Consider the following 22602-nt stretch of genomic DNA (forward strand, 5'->3'; position numbering starts at 1 on the left):
TTTTTGTTTTGAGCTGCATTAAGAGTAAAGATAGACTGGTTTAAACAACATGGTCATAGTCACTTTGTTTTTTTTTTATTTTAAAAAAATCACAAGTAAAAATACATCTTTTTAAACCTAGTGCTCTATATTGCAATATCTAACATTTATAGCACACTGTTCATATTCTAATTTAAAGATGGAGGAACAAAGGTACAGAGGGGCTAAATACTTTGCTCAAGGTCATTGTACTAGTAAGTGGCAGAGCTGCAATTTAAACCCAGGCAGTCTGTTTCCTGAACTGTATTCTTAACCTCCTGTTAAAACTGCCTCAGCTGGATAATGCAAGAAACAAACACACACATTCGGTACACAAAGCAGATACAGGATCATTTCGCTGTTGTCACAAAAATTTGTTCTCTCCTTTTGAAGTGTTCAGAGTGATTTGCATGTCACATTAGATAAATTTCCATGATTATATGTCTATCAATCTCTCTCCTTAGCAAGAAACATATAAACACATACAGTTTGCATGCTTTAAAATTATATAAATGAGTATCTTTGATCATGATTTAATGATTGTAAATAATACTTATATAGCCATTTCCTTGGAGTTTTATTTCTTGATTAGATGCAATAAAAATCTTTGCAAATATTTTTGCTGAATAATTTCCACTATGATAATTTAGTGGGACTGGGATAGCAGTGAGAAGATATAGTAATCTCCAATAGAATTTACTCTAATTTTTAAAAAATTTACATTATGTTTACAAGCACTTTTAAGGCATAAAGTACAGGCTACCTTGGGTCATATATATGATAGATATTAAACAAATCTACTTCCCAAAATATCTACTAAATTTGAGGTAATGGTTTCCTCCTCTAAAACCCTTCTAAGTATACAGTGCTTCTCAGTGGGGTCCCTATTAACACATTTGATGGGAAAATTCTTCATTCTGCACAGCTCTGACATAGATTGTAGGACATTTACCATGTATGTCCCCTGGTCACTGCAAGCCAGAGCTAACTAAAACTGCCTCCACATTTGCGTATGACCCTAAAGGAGAACAACCAAAGGAATCAGGGGAAAATAAGGGAAAACCATTTCTACCCCTTAGCTCTCCAGTCTCTTCTCCTTCCCTGTACACAACAGACAAATTTGAACACTCCATAGGTGGCACTTAAAAAAATGGGGAAACAGGCCTATTAGGTATACTTGAGAAAAAACAAAGGGAAGCAAATGATTAAACCTCCCAGACATGATGGATCCCCCTCATGACAGATGCAGCAGGATAGAGAGCATATTAATGGCCATGTCTGGACGGTGACTTGATGGCTGTAGCACCCGTTTTTCCTGTAGCTTGTTCTTACAAGTGAATTATAGGAAGGGTGAGTAGTCATGGGGCATCATCCAAATAAGCAAGCTGTACACAGCAGCATCCCCGCTCTTCGTCAAGACTTCAGGCTTTCCGCAGTCCTCTTCGCATGTCTCCCCGCATCACGTTGCTTTTGTACAGGTTGGTCACAGGCTATTTTCTTCTAGGGTTTGGGAGCATAATTCTTATTAACTGATTTGCTTCATCATAATTAGAGCATTGTGAATAGCACTTTGAGATATAAATATTTTCATTTGTATTCTGAGAAGTATAAAATTATCTCTAATTCAATGTCTCTTTAAAACTAAAACATTAAAATAGAGTCTGTAGCTCAATTTAAACTAAACTTAAGCATATTCAGTGTGATTCCCAATTTAACTTTCCTAACATGCAATCATCATGTACAGAGCACTTAATGCAATTATCATCTACGTAGGTTATATTAGTCATGGGCCAATATGTCAAATTTTCTTTTATTATCTTGAACTGTTATTGGAATTTACTTAACTTTTCATAGATTCTAAGCTCACAGTAATCAGAAACTGTGTTTTATTCTTCTTTATGTTACCCACAGCCCCTGGTACAATGCCAGAAGTTAGAATATTCAAAATATGTATTTTATTTGAAATATTCGTATTTCCCTTCAGCTTTTAGACATGATATGCAAGAATTATCTTCTGTAAAATCTCTTCACTCTTTTGCACTCATCTACAGCCAATTATTAAGACATCTATGCTCTATGTCAATAAGATGTACAGCATTATAATTCACCAGCCAACTTCATTACTAGCTTTGGTATTGTCAGGTTTTTGTTTTTGTTTTTGTTTAACAAACTGCTAACAGATGAAGTAATAAGAATATTAGAAAATACATTGCCTGTAGGTGCTGTCGTTATTGAGGGCAAAAGGGAAGGGAGTTTATGCATTTCTCAGAAATATTAATAATTAAAGTTTCCCTTAAATTAGAGTCACCTTGTAGCTGAAGCCACAAGTTAAAAAAAAGTTTTTGCCATGGCTTCTATTTGAAGCTATATTGTGCAACTTAATTGTAAGTGCTATGCCAGTTCAAGATGTTTAAAATGTATTTATTGTGGTGAGTTGACACATGGTCATTTTTCAATTATATTAATTTAGCTACGCTACTGATAATGATGATGTCAATACAACTTTTTTGTTTGTCATATATAAATCACAATTAAATCTGAAATTGCTTTAGAAACTGCTTACTTAAAAAAACAGTATCATTAAAATGCATGAGGGGGATTTTTTGGTAACATTGCCTTATTATTTTAATTTTTAAAGAATGAAAGCGATGTCCTGAATTCTGAATAAATAAACAGGAATTTATACTGATGGCTGTTAGGGCTTGCCTTAAGCAAAATTGTGAACATACTAGAAAGGTCAAAAGGCACCAGTTGCCATTATGAGAACATATACATTTGTTCTCCAATACTTCTGCTAATAGATTGTCTGCTTGGGATGGTCTCTGATTCAAGTGTCAATTTCTCAACCAATTTGCCATGTCACTATCAAAGCTACGATGTCTGTGTCATACTGCTGAGTCTTTCTTAAGAAACTAATATAATAAACGTTAGCTAATGGTTTCACTATATAAATCTGTTACCCCATTCCAGGAAACATATTTACTCATAGAGAGAATCTTAGTGGAACCCTAACCATTTGCTCTCCCTTTCCTGGTAGATTGCAAGAAAGACTCAGCGGCACACTCAATTTCCCTTCTAAAAGAGAGCGACCAGAAACAGACACCTTTTTACAGGTGGTCAGGTTTTTTGTCACCTGACTGGGCTACCATGATACAACTGCTGGACTCGAATCTGCCCCCTAGCAAAGACAACCTTTCCTAAACAGGCTTGGAATAAGAATGTTGCTTAATAGGGTTGCCTCTAGAGAGACAACTGATACAGTTAGATCATATCACTTAGGGAATTTGAATATGGAGCAGAGAAAGAGGGAACCATAGTAAGAGACGTTGGAAGGAAAGAGTAGCCACAGAAGCAGAAATGAAGAAAGGAGGAAAAGTGATTTTTTGTTGCCAAGTCCCTAGAGTAGGGCTATGAGATATTCTCTGTTGAAAGAAAAACAAGCTGATGAGGTCATTAAAGGCTGATAACCGGTGCTCCAGAACTACGGCTGCATCCTGAACAACAAATGTACTGATCAGATTTTCCTGTTATGACACTTTCTTGGGTTCCCTTCCTTCCATGTAGCTTTATAATAAAACCCCTTTATATGAGGTGACTTCTGCATCATTATTACATTGTAATCTGTAAAATCTCAGCTAATAAAGTTCTTCCAATTGCTTCTTTCACCATTCCATAGGTTTTATAGTATTACCTCTGCAAATGCATATAATTTTATACCAGAGCTCATGAGAGTCTAGCTGGATAACTGTGGTTGCCTCTACTCATTTTATCTTTAATTTATAGTTCCAAATTCCTGGTTCTTTGGACTGAGACTTGTGCTTGTTTGTTTTAACCTAATGTTAATTAACCTAGTGTATGCTTATAGAAACATTGTTTCTATTAAATGCTGCTCTAGTCTTCATTCTTGTTTCTGAATCTCCATTTGTATGAGTAATACTTAGCAAATTCTTGAGGAATATAGAATGCAATTTTTCCTTCCTTCAGAAGGAGCAACTGTCACCCATATCACTTCAGCACTCAGCTTAAGTGCGTAGCATACTTCTTTTTTTTTTTTTAAGAGTTATGTATTTATTTGAGAGAGGGAGGGGGAGGGGCAGAGGGAGAGGAAGAGAGAATCCTCACGCAAACTCCCTGCTCAGTGCAGAGAGCTGCCATGCAGGGCTCGATCCTAGAGCCCTGAGATCATGACCCAAACAAAAATCAAGAGTTGGTGGCTTAACCGGCTGAGTCACCCAGGCACCCTATGGGTGCTCTACTTTCTAAGGGCCTTCTCTGCCCTGAGGAGTATGCTCAGCCCCTCACATGGAGTATGTGGAAGTGTAAGAGACAGGATACCCAGGAGCAGCTCTCAAACAATGATGAAGGAGAATTGGAAAATAGAAACACCATCTTCTGGCCTCTTCTATACTCTTTTACGAATATATATACATATATATATATATATATATATATATATATATATATATATATATATATATATACACCCTCTCTATATATACAGTCTCCCAGTGGGATATTCCCAGTGGGACTGAGTTCTACTTGTTGAAAATGATATCTTGCTTACTAATACCCTATATTGAATTCCTTGTCTTGTCTTTCCTCATTACCCTACTGTTACTTTCTAGGATTGCCTCAAATATTTGTCTCAGGGTCTGTTTCTAGGGAACCCAACTTACGATACTTTATTCCACTTCAATGTCATTTTAGAGTTGTAGCTAATGCAAAGCTCCCATATACAAAATTTATATAATTTCCTTATTTTAAGAGTAGTAAGTACATTTCCTTCAGTCTAAAATGAAGAGATGTAGTTGGCAACTTATAGAATCTCTCTCACATATAAGCAAGCACCTTTCAACATAGTTTCACTGAAGTATAAATACATGCAAACATACATCTTAACACTTGCTTTTCTGTACTTTCTTCTAGTTGAATTAGAACATGTAATTTCTAATTTAGGTTATCATCTAGAGCAGGGACATCCTAGCAGGGTAACTGACAGCTATGCCCACTCCAATTGTCTCAATACTTTTAAAAAATATATGTATAGTTCCAAGGTCCTAGAACTTGTTATTGAGGAAGTGTAAAATGACATGTTTCTTTGTCTTAAATAAATATATACGTACAAAGAACTTACGAATCTGGAATATGTTATAATAATTTATAATGATGATCTCAAAATCATGTTGAAGTACATGGTAAGCTATTTAGTGAAAATAATTTGTAATTATATATTTTATCAAATTTATTGAGAAATAAGTATCATATAATAAGCTGCACATATTTAAATTTTTTCAATTTGATAAGTTTTGGTGTATATAACAGTGAAACCATATCCACAAGTAAGAAAGTGAACCTATCTATCACTACCAAATTTCTTTCTGTCCATGAGTCATCTCTCTCCCACTCCTCCCCTCTTCAGGAAAACACTCATCTGCTTTTTGACAATCTAGATTTCTAACAGTTTTCCAGAACTTTTTATAAGTAAAACTGCACTCTTTATGTCAGTCTTCTTTTACTTGACATAAATATATTGGGATTAATCCATGTTGTAGCATGTATTGGTAGTTTCTTACTTTTTATTGCTGAGTAGTATTACATTATACGAATATACCACAGTTTGATTATCCATTCACTTGCTGGCATGTGGGTTGTTAGCAGACTTTTGGCTAATATAAATAAGCTGTTCTGATCAGTCATGTACAGGTCTTTTATATGAACATGTGGTCTTATTTATCTTGGGTAAAAGCTAGGAAAGGAATGGCTAGATAGTATGTTAGTTTCATGTTTTTCAGATACATTATTTAAGGAACTTGCAGCTGTTTTCCAAAGAGATTGTACCATTTTATATTCTCAACATCAATGTATGAGAATTTCAGTTCTTCTTTTTTTTCTTCCTTTCTTTTATGTTTTTATTTTTAATTTTTTACCTTAAGTTTTTGTTTTAATTCCAGTTAGTTAATATACAGTATTATATTGGTTTCAGGGTTTCAGGGGTACAATATAGTGATTCGACACGTCCATACTATACCCGGTGCTCATCATGAGTGTATACCTTAATCCGCATCACCTATTTAAACAATTCCCCCATCCCCTCCCCTCTAATAACCATCAGTTTGTTCTCTATAGTTAAAAATCTAATTTCTTACTTTGTCTCTCTCTCTCATTTTCCCCTTTGCTTGTTTGTTTCTTAAATTCCACAGAAGTGGAATTGTATGGCATTTGTCTATCACTGTCTGATTTATTTTGCTTAGCACTATACTCTCTAGCTCCATCCATGTCATTGAAAATGGCAAGATTTCATTTCTTTTATGGCTGTAAAATATTTCATTCTGTGTGTGTATATATATGTATGAACATATATATCACATGTGTATATGTAGATATATGTATCACATCATCTTTTCCACTCATCAGTTAATGGACACTTGGACTGCTTCCTTATCTTGGCTATTGTAGAAATACTGCTATAAACATAAGGATGCATGTATCCCTTTGAATTCATGTTTTTGTATTCTTTTGGTAAATACCCAGTACTGCAATTGCTGGATTATGAGGTAGTTCTATTTCTAACTTTTTGAGGAAACTCTATGCTGTTTTCGAGAGTGGCTGTACCAGTTTGCATTCCCACCAAGAGTGCACAAGCATTCCTTTTTCTCCACATCGTCATCAACACCTGTTGTTTCTTGTGTTGTTGATTTACGCCATTTTGACAGATGTAAGGTGATACCTCATTATAGTTTTGATTTACATTTCCTTGATGATAAGTGATGGTGAGCATCTTTTCATATGTCTATGGACCATCTGTATGTCTTCTTTGGAGAAATGCCTGTTCATGTCTTCTGTCCATTTTTAAATTGTATTATTTGGGGGGGGGGGTGTTGAGTTTCATATATTCTTTAGATATTTTGGGTGCTAGCCCTTTATCGGATATGTCACTTGGAAAAATCATCTCCCAGGGAATTTCAGTTCCATGCCCTTATCAACATGTGGTAAGCTCAATCTTATTTATTTGTTTGTTTATATTTAGCAATTCTTATAGGTATGTAGTATTTTCTCACTACAGTTGTAATTTTCATTCAACAAATAACTAGTGATATTGCCCATCTTTCAGTCCATTTGCTGTCTATATATAATTTATCTATCTATCATCTATGTAATTTATCTGTAGGTTTTTCTGGAAGTGTCTGTTCACATTTTTTTACCCATTTTAAAAAATGGATTCTTTCCAGATTATTGAGTTTTGAGGATTTCTATATATAATATATAGAAAAATCATTTATCAATATGTTATTTGCAAATATTTCTTCCCAGTCTATGGCTTCTCTTTTCATTCTCCTAATATTTCCTTTAGAAGAGCAGAAATTTTTAATTCAATAAAGCCAAATTTTTTTTGTTTTACAGATTATACTTTTTGCCATATTTTAAAATTCTTAGCTAACGCAACATCACCAATTTCTCATATATTTACTCTATAATCTTCATAGTTTTCTATGATTCATTTTATATTGTTGTGTGTGGTATAATGTGTGTAACTTAAGTTTATTTTATTTTGCATATTCAGTTGTTCTAATACCATTTGTTGAAAAGACTATCATTTCTTCATTGAATTGCCTGTGTACTTTTGTCAAAAATCAGTTGTCTATATGTTAGACCTATGCCTGAACTAAACAATTCTCTTGATATAATTGTGATATTATTAATGACAACACCACACACTCTTGATTGTAGAATCTTTATAAAGAACCTAGAAATAGGTAGTCTTTGTTTTGCTTTTCCAAAATTGTTCTTTGTATTTCCATATGATTTTCAGAAACAGTTTTTCATTTCTAAAGAAGAAAGCCTGCTAGATTTTAAGTTGGGATTGCATTAATTCCATAGATCAATTTGGAAATCATTTTCATCTTAGTGATACTGAGTCTTCTAACCTACAACAAAGGCTTATCTCTCCATTCATTAAGTCATATTTAAGTTTTCTCAGCAATATTTTGTAGTTTTTCTGTACAGATCTATCACAATTTTGTCAGGTTTCTTTGTAGGTATTTCAAATTTCTGGTGCTATTTTAAATGGTATTGTTTTTAAATTTAATTTTCTGATTTGTTTTCTGATGGTGCTAGTATAAAATATAATTAATTTTTGCTATTGGTCTTCTATCTTGGGACCCTGTAAAACTCACTTAGCTGTAGTAGTTTATCAGATTTTCCATAGAGATGATAACATTGTCTGCAAATAAAGAATTTCACTTCTTTCATTTCAATCTGGGCACTTGGATTCATTTTTTTTCTTTCCTTATTGCATTGGCTTGGAGCTACAATACAACATTGAATAGAAGTGATGAGAATGGACATTATGGTCTTGTTACTGACTTTAGGTGGAGTACATTTATTCATTCACCATTAAGTAAGATGTTACCTGTAGGGTTTTCATAGGTACTTTTTATAAGGTTGAAGAAGTTTCTGTACAGTTTTTGTGTAATGTATGACTACTTTTGGTATCAGGATAATGCCAGCTTCATAAAAATAGTTGGAAAGTATTATTTCCTTTTCATTTCTGGTAAAAGCATATGTGGAATTGGTATTATTTTTTCTTAAATGTTTTGTAAAATTCACCAGTGAACCCATTTCGGTTTGACTTGTTTTTGTTGTTAGCAGGTTTTTTACTACAAATTCTGTTTCTTTAATAGATGTAGAGATATTCAGGATATTTCCTTCTTTTTTTTTTTTTTTTAAAGATTTTATTTATTTGACAGAGATAGAGACAGCCGGCGAGAGGGGGAACACAAGCAGGGGGAGTGGGAGAGGAAAAAGCAGGCTCACGCAGAGGAGCCTGACATGGGGCTCGATCCCACAATGCCAGGATCACGCCCTGAGCCGAAGGCAGACGCTTAACCGCTGTGCCACCCAGGCGCCCCAGGATATTTCCTTCTGAATGAGCTTTCTTTTGAGGTAGAATTTGTAATTTCATCTAAATTTTCAGACTTATTAGCATATGATTTTTCACAATACATTCTTACCATTTAATATCTGTAGGATGTCTAATGAAGTCTTCCTTTTTCCATGATCTATTTGGCTAGCTGTTTACTAATTTAATGATATTCCCAAGGACACAATTTAGGGTTTCATTGCTTCTTGTTTGTTTCCTAGTCATATATTTAATTTATTGCTGCTGTGATCTTTATAAGTTTCTTAATTCTGTATACTTTGGTATATTTTTAGTAGTTTCTATGATTATCCTTTAGGTTTTGAACAGGTGGAATATAACTGTTATAATTCTTATAATGTTTGCTAACTCTAGCACATGTGTTAGTTCTGGGTTGGCTTTTTCCTACTTTTTGCATGCTTGGTAATTGTGAATGTTCCCTCTTGAATGTTGGATATTTTTGTATTTCTATAAATACTTTTGAGCTTTCTTCTGGGATTCAGTTAAATAACTTGAACATTATTTTGTCCATTAAATTTTGCTTCTAAGATTTATTACAAAGGACTAGAGTAGGTCTCAGTCTAAGGCTAATTACTTCCCATTATTGAGCTGGCATTTGCATTTCCTTGATGATAAGTGATGGTGAGCATCTTTTCATATGTCTATGGATCATCTGTATGTCTTCTTTGGAGAAATGTCTGTTCATGTTTTCTGTCCATTTTTAAATTGTATTATTTTTTTGGGGGGATGTTGATATACACTACTGAATGTCCCATGCATTGTGAAGTTGTCTCTCCAGTAGCATGGAATCACATAGAGCTCACAACATTCATGTACCATCTCTCAAGGATCACTAGCCTTTATTTTCTGGTATTTGGTGTCTTAAAAATAAATATTTCATATATTCTACCTGATAATGGTTTGTTTCAGTGAGTAGAGTAAATCTGGTCATTGTCATTCCATCTTGACCAGAAATGGAAATCTGTGGCTTAATATTTTAAATGCTCATTTACTCAGAAAATATGAAATATTGAATATTACATTAACATTTTTACTTTAAATGCAGGTATTCCTTTAATATAATTTGTTCTTAAAAGTTTTAAATGAAGTTAAATTTTGCATGTAATTAAGATGTTGTTATTTGTTTAAGTCAGATGTCATTGTGGGGTGTTTGGGTGGCTCAATTGGTTAAGTGTCTATCTTGGGCTCCAGTTGTCATCCTAGGGTCCTGGGATAGAGCCCCAGATTGGGCTCCCTGCTCAGTAAGGAGTCTGCTTCTCCCTCTCCCTTTGCCCCTATCCTGCTTTTGTGCTCTCTCTCTTGCTCTCAAATAAATAAATAAAGTCTTTAAAAAAATTTTTTAAAACATGTCATTGTGAAAAATTTCTTTGATAGTTTTTATTTTTCTTTTATTTCTTATTTTCTTTTTGGGTTGGAGTTTCAGAGGCATAATGCATGATTAAGGAAATATAGGAAATAAATTTTCTGGGATTGTGAATCATTTTTTCCTAATAACAGTAGAATCCTATAGTAGAAATAACATTAACTATATGTTATATATGTATTAAAGCATTCATTGAATAACCTAAGAAAAAAAAGGAGCTAGAAATTCTCATTTAATAGTTTTAACAATTCATTTGCGTTTAACCCAAATCTTTGTAAAACTTGTTTTTGTAAGAGTAAAGACTTTTTTTTTTCCTGATTATTAGTTTTTTAATACATGCAGGGGAATGTTACCAGTAAGAGCTTCCTTTCAACTTCTTGTGCTGGAGGTATAGTATGAATACTTTATTACTTGTCGACAGATTGGCTTGTAGACATGTTCCTGTGTTTCCTGCTTAAAACATTATGTCTCCCAGAAATATATTTGCTAGCTAGAGGCAGTTTGACATGTGCACATCTCTTGCTGCCTACAGTAATAAGCAACACCAAATGTAGACAGGTAAGATGTGACATCACAAGAGCAGAATATGAGAATGAGCATTCTAAGGCAAATATCACATTCATTTCTCTCATTTCCAGTAACAAATAATGTCAACAAGAAGCTCAATAATTTGGCTCAAATTGGAAAACACCAAGTGAATAAATACTTTAAAAATAGTCTTATTTGGGCAAACAATATTGCCTGTAACTGAAAAACTGAAGGTATGTGTCAGATTTTGACAGCATATTTTCCAGTATACCTCTTCAAACATAAAATCTAATTATGTTCACCCTTTCCTATGCCATTTAATCCCTCTCCTTGATATATCCTGTTTCCCCAAACACTATAATGAAAACTAGAGTTCATGGCAAAACTCAAGCTTCTCCGAACTCCCTTACCTCTCATTAGTTGAATCCAGCTTTGTCAAATTTTATTCCTTCAGCCCTCTTCTGTAGCTCAAGTGAAATTCAGACATCTATTGATATAAAAAATGTAAAGGAAATAGCAGTGTAATTTCTTCCCAAAGGAAATACAGTGCAGTTTAATAATATATTGAGAACATGTGGCTAGGTCAGTCTGTTATTTATCCTTTTGGCTAGGCTATTTTATTTAGAAGTCAGCAGAAATAAAACTAATAGTGTTATATATAGAAAAATTCACTTACATTTACTAGCTTCTGTGTAAAAAGAAAAAAAAACTGAAGAAAATAATTGAGCATTTCTCCCATTTGATTTGCACTTGCTTGATATTTACCTGATAGAGGTTAGAAATAGAATGGAAAATATTTTGAAAAGTACTGAAGTCAGCTTCCATATGGGATAATGGAATATTATTTCTAATAATTAAACTTCTTCAAAAATGGAATGGACTGCCTAGTGAATCAGTGAAAAAACTTCCAAAAGAAAATTCGAAAGCGCTTGTCATTATGTACTGTAGAAGGAAGGACTTTGGTCTTTGGAAATCTCTGCCCTCTCAAAAACTTTTTCCTCTGGAACCTATCATCACATTCCTTTATTAATATTATATGGGTATATTTCTTAATTTCTTTATCAAGATGTAACTAGAGAGTTGGTTACATGTTTATTCTTTTTTTTTCATCACAGAGCCTTGCTCATATCAGACTCTCAATAAAATATATATTTAATTTAATAATAGTAATATTAGTGTATACCATTTATCAGATAATATGTTGTACATTTAGCATTGATTATTTCATTGAATATTTATGAAAAGCCTATGAGGCGAGTCCTATTCTCCCTGATTTTCATTAAAGCAAATAAACATTAAGGAGTTTAAGTGAATGCATATATGAATTAATATATAAATCAATTAAAAATAAATAGGGATAAATGAATGTATAAATGGGAAGTTGGACTAGATAATATATTAAGTATATTCTGTGTGTGAACATAAGAACTTAATATCTATGTCTATGAATATAAAAGCTATATATTAAAGTTTAATAAAATGATTATATATATTATTATTACCATCCCTTTAATTTCTCCTTTTGGAATTATTTGCGTTGCTTCTCACAGGTATCATGCATCAGTAATTTCATATTTGTTGCTATGAAAACCACGGAGAGTAGAGAGTGCAAAGATAAAGTATGTAGAAATTAATACAACATTTCATATACACTTTTACCAACAGACTTTTTGGCTTTACTCCCAATTAAATTCCTTTCAGTAAACATTTAATGGGCCTCTGCAAGGTACTGAATAATACAATGAAACATTCTTATTACTTAGAGATGTAGGTTATACACTCATTGAAATGGTCTCTCTTGGAGTTATATGTGACATCAAATAGCCCTGCTGATTTGTTTTTTATTGGATTACTAGTTGCTTGGTATTATTAAACAGCAAGAAAATGATTCTCTACTGAAGACCAGTGTGATACCCTCCGACATAATGGAAAATAATGTAACTTTATAGTAATGTTGATCCACCCCTAAGGAGACTTTAGATATTTTTATTTTTCCTGTGTTATTAAGCACGTGATATTATAGTTTTACACTTGGAGGGTAAGTTACATATTATTTTTGAAGGTTGTATTTTTCGTCTTCAAGTGTTTTTATTTCTCTTTTTCTATTTCAGGAGGAACTGGATTATTTGAAGTCAAGAAAATATTCATAAGCATTAGTTATAACTCAATGAAAGCATGAGTAGGGAAGAAATTGAAATTTGTCAGAAAATGGACTTACTAAGCAAATACCTTAATGCAATATCAATAAGATCATTAATGTTGGTTCTATCTGTCAAAACAGTTACAATCTGAAATAAATTTACAAACTCAGACTTCTGCCACCTTATAACAAACATTTGTTTCAACTCCCAATGGTATTTGGGAATGTCATAGCTTTAGATACTCTGAACTCACAATTCTGTCCCTTATTTGCTCTGTGAACTTAGTTTATTTCTTAAACTCATTGAGTCTCTGTTTTTTGTTTGTTTGTCTTGTTTCTTAATCTCCAAATTGGCAAATATTTTGCACCTAATGAGGCTGGTTTAGAATCAGATAATGAATGTAAAAGTTTACTTAGCACAGTGCTAAATATGTAGCTGATATCATAAATAGTATAAGTTTATCTTATAGCATTTTCTAATTCAACCTTCTGTGAATCATTTTTTTTAGTAAACCAGTCCACAATGATAATACTGTCTTCTTATCACTTTGATAATTTAAAATCTGTGCCAAATGTATTTACTTATTATTCTCAGTTTTCTCATGAATTATTGATAACTTTTTCATGTGCATTGAACTTTGGGTACAGAAGAGGGTGTGTAATTTTTGGACACAGAACTATTTGACCAAGATTTATTGAGTATGTGATCTCTGATAAGTTATTTAACCTCAGTATACTCATCAGTGAAGTAGGGTTATAATACTGCTCCATTGAGTTTTTGTGGTAATATTAAATGTGATAACATTAGTGAGTCTTCAAGTAAAGTGCCTGACTTAGTGTAAGTACTCAGTATTTGTTAGTTTCTTCTCCTTTTCCCCCCTCACTCAACCAGCATTTTGCTCCTTGGAAACAATAATCAGGTTTTATTTACTAAGGTACCATTTAACAAATTGATTTGTCTTTATGGAGACAATGTTTATGTTTTTCAATGTTTAATGTTTTTCAAACTTCAATGCATGTGAATCATCAGTGAATATTAGTAAGAAGCAAAGCAGACTCAACAGGTCTGAAGAAGGGCCTGAAATGATTCATTTCTAACAAGATCCCAGATGAAGCCAACGCTGCTGCTCATAGACCACACTTCCTATAATAAGCATTAGACTATGCTGAAGGAGGTCATTGAGAGGATGTGACCACTGTTTCATCTGTGCACTGGACCTGGGCAATTGGAGGTTACTTACCTTCTCCCCTGTCTTTGGAATATTAAGTTTTCCCACAGTTCCCACAGGAGGAGCCTCTTCAAGGACACAATCTTGAGAGAGCAAGGTGTTAAGATGATCTGCACTGAATATGTCACTGAACCCAATTAAGGCATCTATATAAACCTTTAAGATTCTGGTAGGCAGGTGCAGAGATCTACTCATCTTGACTGCCTAAGACAAGCCTCATGTATAAGTTACCTTGCTTACTAAGCTGCCACCTACCAATCTGGAGTGGTCTGCCTCTCTTTTTGGTCTCTCCTAACACTCTGTGTAAGGAGGCCAATTTGTAAACCAAAAATTGGTGAGCTTGCCAGGAGACCAAAAAAAAATGGGCCTTGGGAAAGAGGCATCTAAGGGGAGAAATCCCGAGTTGGCTATCAACCCCTATGTGAGGAGGGTGGCCTATATATTAGGTGCTTGTGGACAGCAGTGTGAATATGGGGACACCTCCAAAATGCCAGCTAGTCAAATGCACTTGTTTGAAGAACTGTGCATAGATCAGTGGCAGAGAAGAGAATGGGTGGCTGCTGCTGTGGGCTGGCCTCTATTGTGGGCAGTATAGCTAGTTACCAATGTCAACTAGAGGCTGAAGCTCAAGTTAGAAAGTTGGAAGAAGAGGTGAGTTTAGAAAAGGATGAGTGGTTGGTCACGACTTTTCTAGCTTTGGAGCTGGCGGACAAGGTGAGAGAGCAGGATAGTAAGTGGAGACCTTCATCTGCCATTTTACAAAGCTAAGAAGGTGCAGGCTGCTGTGGATTAAGGTCCAAGTGCTGTGACAAAGACTGATTGGAACTTCAGAGGTGGAATCCCTGGGAAAGTGAGGAAAGTGAATGGAGGATGTTGTGGTGATTGACAGTGAAACAGACAAAATCCCTGTACCATCCAGCCCCTAATACAGAGGGAAGCAAAAGCAAGCAACAACTCCAGCCAGCCAGGCAGCACCCAATTCGGGAAATGTTTTGATGAGAGAATATACTCCCACTGAGCTTGCTGATATAGCTGCGAAGTCCCAGAAAAAGGTCAGGGAAAATATCCAGGCATGGTTAGGATGGCTGGGGAGGAGGATGGCATTTCTCTGACGGGGCAGGAGGCAGAGAAAATGAGCAACACTCTGCCCTCTACCTACATGGCCTTCTGGGGGTTCAAGATACTCACTTCTTTATAGATCAGATTATTCTAGCCTGCAGGTAGTGTTGGTCCAATGAGGGGGAATCTCCCAGGGCATGTGTGAGTCTGGAAGTTTATAGAGGAAGTACAACAAAGCCTTAGGAAGTTGGGAATGAAACAGACCATCCACACTCCTGTCTTTGAAGGCCCTGATCATGCCACATTTACTGCAGAAATGAAAGTCAAATACTCCAGTCTACCCCCAGCATCTGATATGGGACATTGACATTCATGCTGTGTCCAGTCATGGAATAGATATTTATGATGTTGGGCAATCCATTAATGATCTGGGGGAAAATGACAAATCCTAGGTTTGGTTATAGGCTGTTTGAAAGACTCAAGACAGAGAGGGTGCTCAAAAATTCAAAAGGCTATCACAATTGACTGTAAGGAGTCTGGTCAAAGTAACCTGGAAGCAACTGTGGTTTGACCTCATTGCTGCCAGCACCACACCTGAACAGATAGACTGGCAACCCAACACAGTTGGTTCGCCTGTGGAAAGCCTTAAAACTGAAACAGTTTAGACGCCCCCCACCTGCCCCTTACCATCCCTGATACCCCACCTACTTCAGCAGAGGGCTCAGGGATGTGGTCTTATGTAGAACAGATGGCTCCCACACCCTGGGTATGGGATGTAGGCCAGGAATGCCTCCAGGTGAGGGCCACTGGAGGTGGTCAGAGGCCACATGTTGAGCTCACTATTTACTGGTCACCCAGAGATAAACAAAAGGTGACAGATCAGGTTGACATTGGAGTCAAATATACTCTAACACATGTTAACCCTTAGAAGTTTTCTGTCTCCCTCAGTGCCATGGATGGTTCTAGAGGGAAACAGTTATGGTCAGAAAGGTCCCTTTGATACTGCAAGTTGGATGTTCTCACTCACAAGAATCTGGGATTTGTTTTTATATCTTTAATTCCAGAGAGCATGTTGGGCATTGATATGGTATAAGGTCAAACTCTGCAAAACTCTATGCGTAAATTTTGCCTTTAGGTTAGAGTAAGCAAACCCAGAAAGGAAACTAGAAAGTCTACTATATCATTTTTGAAGTCAAGCAGAGAAAGACAATTATCATATGGTTTCATTCGTATGTGGAACATAAGGAATGGTGCAGAGGACCATAGGGAAGGGAGGGAAAACTGAATGGGAAGAACTCAGAGAGGGAGACAAACCATGAGAGACTCCGGACTCAGGGAACCAAACTGAGGGTTACAGAAGGGAGGAGGGTGGGGGGATGGGGTAACAGGGTGATGGGTATTAAGGAGGGCACGTGTGGTGATGAGCACTGGGTGTTATACACAACTAATGAATCACTGAACACTACATCAGAAACTAATGATGTACTATATGTTGGTTAATTTACGTAACAAAAATAAAATAAAATATATAAAAAAGAAACACACTAGTAAAAAAGGGGAGAAAATGAGGGTCCTGTTCTGGCATACTGTGTCCCCAGTCCATTTCCTCATGCCTGGCAGTGCTGTTTCCTCCACCCAAAATGTATGGTATATACACGATCTCAAGTTCCTAAAGCTGATAACTTCCCTCTCCTCAAGCCCAGGTGGAAATGTTCTGTTTTCCAGTAGTATGATCATTTGGCCACCTTCTTTGCTCCTGCCATTGGCCTGGAGAATGTGATATTAAATTATTAAATCCACCTTATTAAATTCACCCAACAGGCTTTAAATGATCGCTAACAAAGCCTGTCTTTACCAAACATGGAAATGTCTCTGAGGAGAACAGTTGTCCTCCAAAATAAGATGGCCTTGGATATTATTATTGCCTTGCAAGGAGGCACCTGTGTCATTATCCAAACAGAATGTTATGTGTTCCTACTTAATCAGTCTGCGAATGTATTATCTTTATTAAATCACATGAGAACAGATGAACACCAGAGTGAACTCACCTCCAGCCTAGGGGACTTAATAAATCAGTGTCTCAGATCATGAGATTCTTAACAAAAAAATTGTTACTTATTTTGGTAGTCATTATCTTAATCTATGTTTTCTCTTGCATGTTGCTATGGTATCTACCTCTAATTTAGCCAGATAGCCAACAGATGAGCTGCCTTCTTGCTAATGAAACCCCTTGTTGACAGTTCAGGGCACATTGTGGAAAAGGAGGCATATGAGATTGTAAGAGCCCTTAACAAGGTGTAGGATGTTGGAGGTCATTGACAAGCCATGACCTCCGCTTGCCCCTGCCAGCTGGATCTGGGCAATTGGAGGCTCCTCCCCACACCCTGCCCTCGGAATTTATGTTCGGCCGGCGTTGCCACAGTGGGTGCTGTTTTCAAAGTTTCAGGCTTGAGACAAGATGAGACCGTCTGGACTGAATATATAAGTGAGTTGACCCCGTTAAAGCTCGTCTATAAACTTTTAAGATTGTGGCATGCAGGGGCAGAGATTTACTCCTTTTGTGATCTCCCAAGACAAGCTTCACCTATGAGTTTCCTGCTTGTGAAAACTGCTGCTTTCCCATCTAGAGTGGTCTGCCTCTTTCTTTGGTCTCTCTTTGCCCTCTGTGTAAGAGAACCAATTTGTAAACAAACACACTTATATAAATTTGGCCAGAAATCTGTTGCAGTTTTAAAAGCCATTCTAATGATAGAATGTGTAGGAATAAAACCGAAATAGAGCACTACTAAAAATGCAAATAATTGTTTTCACGTAATTATTTTGATATGTTTCCAAAGTTTCAAAGATAATTGTTGTTACTTTTGTTATTCCAAAGACTGCAATGCCTTTTCACAGCAGGGTCCACACTTCTGTATGTGATAGTCCTTTCTTTGCCTAACTTCAGTTTTAAGTACCTAGGCTTCCCCTTTTGTGTTCCTGGACCCCCTGAACACCTTTTAGCTTGGGATCTCTCTCCTCATTTTGCTCGGAGGATCCAGTCACTGGGAAACTATTCTAGCGTGGAGTCCTTAGAAGGCTCAGTTTGGTGACAGCCTGTTTGCGAAAACACTTCCAGAAACAAAAAATTAGGGAAGAAGAAGAATGAGGCAGTGAAAGAGGGAGAATGGATAAAGAAGACTGTATTTCCAAGCTGTCCACAGCTTTGTAACAAAGCTGATCACTCAGTTGTGCGGGGTCTTCCCAGAGGCTGCATAAACTATTGTTTCTTTGAACATATCATCTCAAGAGAACAAGGAATTGTTGTTATAGCGTCTGCAGGCAGATTTCAGAAGCAACACAAGTTCAAGAACCTGAAGTGGCATGAAATGGTGAGTACGGTGTCCATTCTTGGGCTGCCCAGTATGGCTCCTGGCTTCTTCACTAATACGCGGTCTACTTTGATCTCTAAATTCACTCCTGCTTCACTCCCTAAAGTATAAAATATGACAATATACTTAATATCATAGCGGGATTTTTCTTAGATAATATATAGCAAAGTGCTTATATGCATAAATTGTCAGGTTCTGATAGCAGAAATGATTTCTCATAGGTTTTATGAGGTGGCATGGAAGTGACTTTCAATAAGTAGACTAATAGAAAAATTTGAGACTATTTCATAAATCCAAAAAAACATATAAAACCATATGGTAGATAGGAAATACATTTATCTTAGTGTTTTTAAAGAACTGCAATCACAGGCATGACAGCAACACTTTCCTAGGAGATAATAACTATATTCTATTCTTATGCGGTTGATTACAGAGTTGAATTGTTGGAATGTGAACATTTATTTAGTTAGATAATATGGTATATAGTTAGATTATTATATTAGTTTTTGATAATGATAATTCTAATGTCTCTCATTAGTGATAACTATTGGTTACCAGCAAAGCATAAAATATTCTAAGGAACTTTATATTTTATATAGCCATTCAGCTTAGTGGCTAAGCAGTGCTTGGCATGGAGCACAAAATACAAATTTCTAGAAAACTGAAAGCTTTATGTTGTTCCCTGTTTGGCTGTGGTGTAGATGGTAGTTATTTATTCATTTATTATTTATTAATATTATTTAGGAACAATCTTTTTTTCCCATCAAATCGGTGCATGCTTCTGAGCTGCTGTCTAGTCCCTCAAATATAAAAGTTTGTAACTTTTCTCTAAAGTTCCTTAAAGTTTCAGGGACGCCTGGGTAGTGCAGTCGTTAAGTGTCTGCCTTCGGGCTCAGGACGTGATCCCGGCATTCTGGGATCGAGCCCCACATCAGGCTCCTCCGCTGGGAGCCTGCTTCTTCCTCTCCCACTCCCCCTGCTGTGTTCCCTCTCTCGCTGGCTGTCTCTCTGTCACATAAATAAATAAAATCTTAAAAAAAAATTAAATAAAGTTCCTTAAAATTTCAGTAAAATTCAGTAGACAGTACACGGAATCAAGGAGATGAATTACTTCTCTACTACTTTTAGAATTATTTTGAAGAATAGAGTTTTGATGATAATAATTACAACATAAATACATCACAAAGGGTGACAAAAATTGGTTCCCAAGTAAATTGACAATAATTATTCTCTATTCCTATTTCTGAATCTGAATATTCTTATGTGCTGGCCCATGAGGTCAGTCACAGATGTAACTTAGACTATAATATTTAGAATTTGTATTTTATCCATTTTCTCATGACATTTTTAAGAATATATAATGTGGTATCAAAAAACTCTTTCTTATTTTAATGGAAAAAATTAAGTCCCTGAACAGAAAAATTACAGAAGAACTATAAATGGTCTTTAAGCAGATAGAAATTTGTTCAGGGGCTCCTGGGTGGCTCAGTCGTTAGGCATCTGCCTTCAGCTCAGGATGTGGTCCCAGAGTCCTGGCATTGAGCTCCACATCGGGCTCCTCCACTGGGAGCCTGCTTCTTCCTCTCCCACTCCCTCTGCTTGTGTTCCCTCTCTCGCTGGCTGTCTCTCTCTCTCTGTCATATAAATTTAAAAAAATGAAATCTTAAAAAAAAAAAAGAAAAGAAATTTGTTCAGTTTTACCAGTAATTGAATAACAAATGGACAAAAAGAAAATTTTCCTGTTTTCCATATTGGAAGAAGTTCAATAGTTGAGTGTGGGGAAATGAAAACTCCCAAACTGTGCTTATGGTAGTTTTAGGCTTTGTTTTAGCCTTTTTAGAGGAAAATTCACAGTGCAGATTTAAAAAATCTTAAAACTGTCTCACTTTTGATTCTAATAAAAATTAATCATAAGAAGTAGAGCTTTAATTACTAGGATGTTCCCTTTTGAAAAAACAGTAATAGCAAAAGTTTAAAAATCACCTAAATTTTGAGTAAAAAGAAATTAATAATTGGGGCTATTCCATATAATAAAATGGCTGTGGAGTAAAATATTCAGTAAAATAAAATATATTTATGCTATAATTTTAACAAAAAGAAGATTAAAATTCTAAATATTGTTATCCTTGATTTCAAAGTTACATACAAAAATGCCAGTGTCAATTAATTTGACAATTCATTAACTGAACAAATACTTACTAACCACCTATTATGTGTGAGTTATCTATTTATGATGTAATTAATAGGTTCTTATATTTTCTTTTTTCTTGTCAACATTTTCAGAATTTTCTATAGTAAACACAGGTTTTATATTGCTTTTATATTAGAGAAAAATTGTTATGAACCCAAACAATACAATTAAAAAGGATTTTGGTTTATGTTTTTAACTGTACTATTTTTTAAATTATACTTAATTGACAGTGTGTTAGCCAGTCTCTAAAAATGGCCTCCCAACGAGCCATACTTCCTGGTATCCAAGTCCATGTTCATACGTAATTCCTTACACTCACATCTAGGTATCTTGTGTAATTTGCTTTTGACCAATAAAATATTGTGGAAGTGATGATGACTTCACAGTCAAATTCATAAGAAGATGGCAGCTTATACCTGAGCCTTTTGGAACCCTTTTTCCTGGGACTTTTCCCTCATGAGATGCTCTTTTTTGGAACCTGGTTGCCCTGCTGTGAGAAGCCCAAACCACATAGGCCAGGGAGTATCCAGGTGTAGGCATATGATTAGAAGACCTAGTTCAACTTTGAGCCAAATGCCAGCATCACCTGTCAACCATGTGAGTGAATTGTGTTAAATGCCCAGTCCAAGTGAGCCTTCAAATGACATGTCTTGACCCAGCTGACATCTGGCTAAAATAGCATGTAAAACCCCAAGCAAGAACTACTTAGCTGAGAATAGTCAACCCATAAAACCATAAGAGATATGAATGCATTTTGCTTTAGACCATTAAGATTTGGGGTGGTTTGTTAGTAACCAGAACAGAACGCTTCTTGACCCAAAATATTTAATAAACCTTTTGTGGCTTAATGTGATCTGTCTTCTGAATGCCTCTTAAAATAGATCTACCATTGCTTCTCTCTTAGAGAGCACTAGTTGTGTTCCACATTGATAAGTACCCCTCCCTTACCCTCACACGGGGTATCCATACCTACTGTCAAATATTCTGTAGGTCTGAGAAATGTTCAGGAATATTTGAGTACAGTTTATGAAGAAGGACACCTTTTTAACTCCTCCTGTTCTATCTCTTTGGCTTTCTTTTTCAGTACTCTGTGAGAGAAGCTTCTCCTTCTCCCTCCTATTTTCACACTCCATCTTTTCTAGTTTCACAGACGTAAAAACCAAACCTTATAATTATGCATCTAAAAAGAGAACCTTTATTTCATTTTCCACATTGTTTTCTACCTCAGTGTGAGTTGTAGAATCAAACTGACCCTCAGAGTGAAAGTGAGAGGGCTAAGGATAAAGAAAGTACAGCCGACAATACTCAGATTAACACTTGAGATATATATCTTTCTTACTGCGGGATTGAATTCCCGAATTTCAGATTCCTCGCACTGACAACCACCACCTCAAAGTTGCTCCTCCTGCATAATTAGTAATTTTAATAAATAGCAATTCTTTTTTTCCACTTTCAGGGGCAAAACCTTAGGGATCATTTTTGACTACATTTTTATTTTGCCTCACCTACAAACATCCTAACAGATTCCTGTTGTTCCATTTCTGCCTGTACCCACACAACTCTCTCCACAAAATGTAAGAGATAATCTAACAAAAATCAGATCATCTCACTCCTCTCCTTAAACTATCCAAATTTTCCTTTAACTTAATAAATACCAATTCTTTATGATGGTCCTAAATACCAATTCTTTATGATGGTCCTAAGTCTTTCAAACTGAGATCGCCACTACCTCTTTAACATTTCTCCTCTATGCCCACCCATCCTCCAC

General features: G+C 35.6%; 1 long non-coding RNA gene across 1 annotated transcript in view; it reads left to right on the forward strand.

Moving 5' to 3' along the window:
- LOC148109160 (uncharacterized) overlaps positions 1-13420 on the forward strand; it is a 67535-nt gene extending 54115 nt beyond the window's left edge. The window contains exon 3 of the long non-coding RNA XR_015726199.1: positions 12959-13420. This is a non-coding gene — a long non-coding RNA (uncharacterized LOC148109160). The remainder of the gene's footprint in view (positions 1-12958) is intronic.
- The last annotated feature ends 9182 nt before the right edge of the window (positions 13421-22602 follow it).

Source organism: Ursus americanus, chromosome 12 (assembly GCF_024610735.1).
Source record: "Ursus americanus isolate L20-20 chromosome 12, mUrsAme1.1.p, whole genome shotgun sequence".
In the NCBI taxonomy this organism is placed as follows: domain Eukaryota; kingdom Metazoa; phylum Chordata; class Mammalia; order Carnivora; family Ursidae; genus Ursus; species Ursus americanus.